This window comes from Oncorhynchus nerka, linkage group LG20 (assembly GCF_034236695.1).
Source record: "Oncorhynchus nerka isolate Pitt River linkage group LG20, Oner_Uvic_2.0, whole genome shotgun sequence".
Taxonomy (NCBI): domain Eukaryota; kingdom Metazoa; phylum Chordata; class Actinopteri; order Salmoniformes; family Salmonidae; genus Oncorhynchus; species Oncorhynchus nerka.
The window spans coordinates 43,642,964-43,651,213 of NC_088415.1; positions in this window are offsets into that span (position 1 = coordinate 43,642,964).

An 8,250-nucleotide genomic window follows, 5' to 3' on the forward strand; every position below is an offset into this window, starting at 1 on the left:
TTATGGAATTTTCCAAGCTGTTTAAAGGCACAGTCAACTTAGTGTATGTAAACTTCTGACCCACTGGAATTGTGATACAGTGAATTATAATTTAAATAATCTGTCTGTAAACAATTGTTGGAAAAATTACTTGTGTCACATACAAAGTAGATGCCCTAACCGACTTGCCAAAACTATAATTTGTTAACAAAAAAAATCGTGGCGTGGTATGTAAAACTTCCGACTTCAACTGTACAGTTGCTAAACTAATTCTAAACTTTTATTAAATAATTTCAAATACTCTATACCTTGGTGCAAAGCGTTATAGTGATAACTACTAGCTAATTTGCAAAGATACTCTTAAATAGCTATACTCCCATACTCTGCTAATGAAGTGTTGTTGTTGTCTTCTGATTGGTTCTCGGCCAACAAGAAGCAGGAAGTCAATCATCTTCCTGTCAGTGTTGTTAATTGGAAGTAATTAGGCGAATAGAGTTTATAATGAGATAATAAAAGATGCTAATGATCCACCATCATATTTACTCATAATACTGACAGAGGAGAGGAGAAGAGAGGAGAGGAGAAGGGAGGAGAGGAGTGGAGAAGGGAGGGGAGGGGAGGGGAAGGGGGGAGAAGGAGAAGAAGGGAGGACAAGGGGGAGAGGAGAGTCACAACAAGCTTACAAAAACTTAAATCACATTGCACATGGACACAATGTGAAGTCTGCCCCCCTCCCCCTTCTCTCTCTCCAACTTTTCCCTATCGCTCTCTTTCTCTCTATCTCTCTCTCTCTTTTTCTCTCTCTCCACCTTGCCTCCTGCCTCTCCATTGTCCACCCCCCTACCCCTCTTTCTCCCTCAGTACGTTTCTCCAGCTCAGCGCTTCTTCTTGCCACTCCATTGTCCAGGCCATGCAGCACAACAGCCTTGATACTGACAAGGTTGACATCAGAGGAGAGACCTGACACGGGGTGAGTTAGAGCTGCCAGCTGCTAGCAATCAAGTCTATTTTGAAGTCAGGGATGCAGGGACCCCCAGGGCCAAAGCAGCAACCAGCCCAACCCCTACAGCCCCCACACTACCCCTTTCCCTACAAGTCCCACCGTAGCCTCCACAATCCTTGCCCCCACCATCCTACCCCCCACTTGAGCCCACACTATAGCCTCCACCACTATCATGGCCCTCACCACCCCTATGGCCCGCATTGTAGCTTCCATACTGACAGCCCCCACTCTCTGGCCCTCACTCTACCCCGGCCCCCACCTATTGTAGCCCCCACTTACCCTGTGCCCCACTCTGGCTGGCCCACAAGCCCAGAGCCCCCCACCCCATGAGATACTCTACCCTACTCCTACTACCCTGCACAGCTGTATTGGTTCCAGATGTGCAGCCCAGACCAGTCCAGCAATAACAGCAGTGAAGGGCATTTACCTAGGAGCACCCCAAAAATGATTACAGACTAACTGGTAGCGGGGAGGAGAAAGAAATCCCTGCAAGCATCAATGCTCTACCCTAGCCAATACTCTACCCTACCCCTACTACCATGCACATCAATTCTCTGAGAGAAAGAATGGGGCTGAACCATAGGAGAGGCTATTTCAAAATACTATTGAATTCAAAATTGAATGAATAGGATTGCCTCAAACAAATGTCATATTCTCATATTTTATAGCCATCTTGTCCTTGATAGATCAGCAGAGATATGTTCATCCTATTTCACCCAGAAAATATAACCAGAATTTGTAATGCCCTTGTAACATTTATTTAACTAGTTAGTGCCTTGTTCAGAACGACAGATTCATTTTTTTTTTTACCTTGTTAGCTCGGGGATTCGATCCAACCTTTCGGTTACTGGCCCAACGCTCTAACCACTAGGCTACCTGCTGCCTCAACGTAAGTTATCCTATTTGTATTGGCATGTTGGTTGGGGGTGTGTTTGTCGTCAGACTGAAACCTGAATGACAACCATGGTGGAGGCTGCTCTTGGTAGACTCTGATGGAATCTTTTGACAGGAAGTAAAAGTCAGTTGATATCATATTTTGGAACAGTGCTATTGTTGTTTTGTTTATTTACAGACAAATTGTAGTAGTATTTATGAAAATAAGGCCACTATTTAAGAGATCAGCTACTAACCCAACTTTTACCTCGACCAGAGAAGGCCAACAGTGCCTTCAGAAAGTATTCATACCTCTTGACTTATTCCACATTTTGTTGTGTTACAGCCTGAATTCAAAATGGATGAACCTTCACAGGCAGCTCAACCGGGTGGTTGAACTGCCTGTTTAATTTCATTTTAAATGAAATCAAACATGAATTTTGTTTGGCATATTTTATCATCTCAAACATTGCAATTTATTAAAATTATTTATCATATCATTCATTATCGGACTCCTGCATTTTTGTTTAACACACATTCAAATATGGTTGAAAACCAGGAAGTGAAGCAAAACCGAACCTCATTAATCACACATTTTCAGACCTAATTGTGTATAAAATGGGAAATTACAAGCCTGTAAAATGTTGTTCATCTCTAAAACATCCTTTTGGAATTATGAAATTATTCAAATGTTGTTTTATAATTTTAAGAACTCTTGAAAAATATTCTCTACTAGGCAGTTGAGTTGCCCATTAAAGGAATGCAATTTAGTCAAAGCTAGCTATTATGGACAATGGGAAAATATGTTATGGGATTTTATTGTCTGTGCAAATAGACAAATATTTTCATTTTCATATCAGTATTTACCGTCTGCCTGTTATCTTCAATATGTTTCACAATATTATTCATGTCATTTTAGAGTTATTATGAGCATATTAACAGTTAACACATTCATTTACATATATTTCAATATTCTTTTTTATCACCCCAATTACGATCTCATCACTGCCACTCCCCAACGGGCTCGAGAGGCGAAGGTCAGGTCATGCGTCCTCCGGTTTGACCAGCCAAACGGCACTTCTTAACACATGCCCGCTTAACCCGGAAGCCAGCCGCACCAATGTGTCGGAGGAAACACCATTCAACTGACGACTGAGGTCAGCCTGCAAGCACCCGGCCGCCCACCACAAGGAGTCGCTAGAGTGTGATGAGTCAAGTAAAGCTCCCCCGGCCAAACCCTCCCCTAACCTGGGCGACGCTTGGCCAATTGTGCATCGCCCTATGGGACTCCCGATCATGGCCAATTGTGGTGCAGCCAGGGATCAACCCCGGTCTGTAGTGACATCTCTAGCACTGCGATGCAGAGCCTTAGACGGCTGCGCCACTCGGGAGGCTGAATATACATACTTTGACACAAATGTATCATATTTTATTCCTATTTGATATCAGTCCTCATTTAACTAGGCCTGTCTTCTATTAAGTAACTGAAGCAGACAATGTTAATTAATATATCTTTTTTTTATGATTCATAAAGTCTATGCAAATTCCAATACAACATTAGTTTACCCTAATTGGGCAACTTAACCAGCTGGTTGAGTTGTTTGCAATGAGTTAGCTATCAAATATTAAGTCATTCAAATAAAAAATATTAATGTATTGCCTATATTAAGGCTAAATACATCTTTCTGGGATTTTTGTTCTGATATTTATTTCTTGCTGTGCCAGTTAAAGGGTTAAATATGTTTGTTCTCACCCATCTACACAATACCCCATAATTACAAAGTGAAAACATGTTTTTAGACATTTTGGCAAATTTATTGAAAATAAAATACAGAAATATCAAATTTACATATAGTAAGCATTCACACCCGAGTCAATATATGTTAGAATCAACTTTGGCAGCGATTACAGCTGTGAAGTCTTTCTGGGTAAGTCTTTAAGAGCTTTGCACACCTGGATTGTACAATATTTTGGCATTATTCTTAAAAAATAAAAATAAATCTTTCAAGCAATACTTTTGTGCTAATAACAGGAGCTCAAGCAGTAGAAATTTTGATTTGCCAGTTTCTCAGCTCTAGTGAGCTCCTGCCTAAGTCAAGCACTGGCTGAAAGGGGAATATGTCTCCCAGTGTCTGTTGGAAAGCAGACTGAACCAGGTTTCCTCTTGGATTTTGCCTGTGCTTACCTCTATGCCATGTCTTTTTATCTAAAAGAAAACTCCCTAGTCCTTGCTGATGACAAGCATACCCATAATATGATGCAGCCACCACCATGCTTGAAAATACGAAGAGTGGTACTCAGTGATGTGTTGTGTTGGACTGGCCCCAAACATAACACTTTGTATTCAGGACATAAAGTGACTTTCTTTGCCACATTTTTTGCAGTTTTACGTTAGTGCCTTATCGCAAACAGGATGCATATTTTAGAATATTTGTATTCTGTACAGGCTTCCTTCTTTTCACTCTGGTGTTTAGGTTAGTATTGTAGAGTAACTACAATGTTGTTGATCCATCCTTATTTCTCTCTTATCACAGCCATTAAACTCTATAACTGTTTTAAAGTCACCGTTGGCCTCATGGTAAAATCCCTGAGTGGTTTCCTTCTTCTCCGGAACTGAGTTTGGAAGGGCGCCTGTATCTTTGTAGCGACAGGGTGCATTGATACACCATCCAGTGTAATTAATAACTTTACCATATGCTCAATGTGATATTCAATGTCTGCTTTTTACATTTTTACCCATCTACCAATAGGTGCCCTTCTTTCCGATGCATTGGAAACCTCCCTGGTCTCTGTGATTGAATCGATGTTTGAAATTCACTGCTCGACTGAGGGACCTTACATATAATTGTAAGTATGGGGTACAAAGATGAGGTAGTCATTCAAAAAACATGGTAAACACTTTTATTGCACACCGAGTGAGTCCATGCAACTTATTATGTGACTTGTTAAGCACATTATTACTACAATGGAGTTGAAAACTTATTGACTCCAGACATTTCAGCTTTATATTTAGATTCATTTGTAAAAATGTCTAAAAATATAATTCCACTTTTACATTATGGAGTATTGTGTGTAGGCTAGTGACACAAAATCTCAATTTAATCCATTTTAAATCCAAGCTGTAACACAAACATTTTGGGAAAAAGTCAAGGGGTGTGAATAGTTTCTGAAGGCACTGTAAGTACATTCAGACCATAGCATTGGAGCCTGTAGAGGTACAAGATAAGCCTCAGAGAGTAATACTGCCATCTGTTGGTGAATACTTATAACTACATGCACTGGGAGTAGAGCAGAGAAAAGCAAGCATGGTTGCACTATAATGATGTTCTACACACTCACAAACTCACAAACAAAATCAGTATAGTCTCAGCTGCTGGTGCTGGAGTGGATGAGACCCAGGCGCAAGGGGCTCCAAACAGTGGGAGAGGAAGGGAGGAGGAAGAAGGGGAGGATGAGGTCGTGTTCATTACGGCATGCAACAGAAATCTTATTGATTAAGTCCAAGTAGTCTCTCCTGTTTTCTTCCATTTGGTGCCTAATAAATAGGAACCTGGAGTCTTTGTCTGTTTGTAGTATTTCTCATGCTGTAGGCTATACAGCACACACACCGTGAGAGAGGTGGGTGAACCACAGCCATCTGGCTTGACTCATATCCCAATTACAGCTGAGGAGTGTGTGGCCTTCTGCAGTCCTGCGGTATGTGACAGGGACCAGGCCTGACCTCATACAACCCCTAACCCTTGACCTCTGACATCATCACAGGCCCAATCCTGGGGTCACAGAGAGGAGTCTAATGAATGACAGACATAAAAGATTGTCCCAAAGCAGCTGACAGATCACAGGGTGGCCACACATCTCTGGCTTCTCTATTAGTATGCTATGGATTATTTCAAAGGAACTCTAACTACTGATCCAACAACTGTTGAACATCACCTGTGCAAAATAATGTTTGAAGAATACTGCCACATGTAATGCCCCTAGCAAAGATAAATGTACATGTAAACTGTAATTGGAGTTTTTAGCAATTTATTCAAGTGAGTTGTAGGCTAGTACATAGTCTAAGGCGCACATGCTGGAGGTGAATGCTGGCCATCTATTCAATTGGACTTGTATTAAATGTTAATGTCTGCCAAAAGAAAGTGAAATGACATTTAAATGTTTAAACTAGGAGCATTCTAAACCGCAGTGTTGGGTGCTCTCCGGGGTGCCTTATTTGTCAACGTTCCATTTCTGACTCATTTCTGGCATAAATTGAGATTCTAGGATTTGCGTGACCAACAAATCATTAGGATTTACCCTACGTTTTCATTGATAAATCAGAGCCATACTACAATTTAAAAGTAAATGTTGCCTACGGCCCACACTTCTATACAAAAGACAAATTGTTGTGCAGCATTTTGTGTTTCTATTTACTGCCTTGGTATAGGCTCGGAGATTGAATAGGCTATGACGTCACATTCCTATCGCACAGAAATAAGTCTACTGTGGCCTACCCGTACTGTCAAATATTTAAAATAGATAAATAAATCAAATGGTCTATTTACTTTCGAGCATGATTGGCTATTGAATGAACGATGGATATAATTGGTAACCTAATATTTGTTGTGCGGCGGGAATAAACCAGTCAGAAAAGGAGAGACATGCGCTGCAATATGATTAGGATTTAGGCCTGTATAATAAAAGTCAAATAAATAGCGGCCTGCTGCTAAGCTATCTCCTTAGATTTGCGAGATTTGCATGGAGATACATACACTTTCCCGTCAATTTCGGAAGGGATAAATACCTACCTTTGCGGGGAAACTGGCGCACTCAAGGTCTAGTCTTTTTTTGTGCGCACGCACCTTTGATTAATGAGGCCCATGCTCCTTCACACTCCCTGACACTGATGGAATATGTCAGCATTGAAATGCAAAGAAAGAACACTTCCTATCTTTTCCATAATGGCTTCTGTGACAGCATAGGTAACGTAATTGTGGGCTGGCTATCTCTTCTATGAGTTCATTTCTTAAAAGTCTAAGCAGTTGGGGGTCTAGGATGACATGTGGGATTGTTTCAATATGGTGGTACGATGGACCATTTAGATATTTGATTTATCATTTTAGGACACCTTTAGATATAATTGTTTTCCTTCATAAAATATAGAATTTTGTCTTTACTACTTTAGCCCAGAGAAACTCATTGAATAACATATTCATAAATGAAAATCACAAGAAACAAGGTTTTGAAGTGTTTCTCCTATATCTAGGAGATATAAGAATGCTCAGGAAAAATATATACAGTTGAAGTCGGATGTTTACATACTCTTAGGTTGGAGTCATTAAAACTCGTTTTTCAACCACTCCACAAATTTCTTGTTAACAAACTATAGTTTTGGCAAGTCGGTTAGGACATCTCCTTTGTGCATGACACAAGTAATTTTTACAACAATTGTTTACAGACAGATTATTTCACTTGTAATTCACTGTATCACAATTCCAGTGGGTCAGAAGTTTACATACACTAAGTTGACTGTGCCTTTAAACAACTTGTAAAATAAATAAAAATGAAGTCATGGCTTTAGAAGCTTCTGATAGGCTAATTGGCATCATTTGGAGGTGTACCTGTGGATGTATTTCAAGGCCTATCGTCAAACTCAGTGCCTCTTTGCTTGACGTCATGGGAAAATCAAAAGAAATCAGCCAAGACCTCAGAAAAACAATTCTAGACCTCCACAAGTCAGGTTCATCCTTTCCAAATGCCTGAAGGTACCACGTTCACAAAAGTATGCAAGTATAAACACAATGGGACCACGCATCCATCATACCGCTCAGGAAGGAGATGCGTTCTGTCTCCTAGAGATGAACGTACTTTGGTGGAAAAGTGCAAATCAATCCCAGAACAACAGCAAAGGACCTTGTGAAAATGCTGGAGGAAAGGGTACAAAAATATCTATATCATAACCTGAAAGGCCGCTCAGCAAGGAAAGAAGCCACTGCTCAAAAACCGCCATAAAGAAGCCAGACTACGATTTGCAACTGCACATGGGGACAAAGATCGCAATTTTTGGAGAAATATCCTCTGGTCTGATGAAACAAAAATAGAACTATTTGGCCATAATGTCCATCGTTATGTTGCAAGCCGAAGAACACCATCCCAACGTGAAGCATGAAGGTGGCAGCATCATGTTGTGGGGGTGCTTTGCTGCAGGAGGGACTGGTGCACTTCACAAAATAGATGGCATCATGAGAAGGAAAATGATGTGGAAATATTGAAGCAACATCTCAAGACATCAGTCAGGAAGTTAAAGCTTGGTCGCAAATGGGTCTTCCAAATGGACAATGACCCCAAACATACTTCCAAAGTTGTGGCAAAATGGCTTAAGGACAACAATGTCAAGGTATTGGAGTGGCCATCAC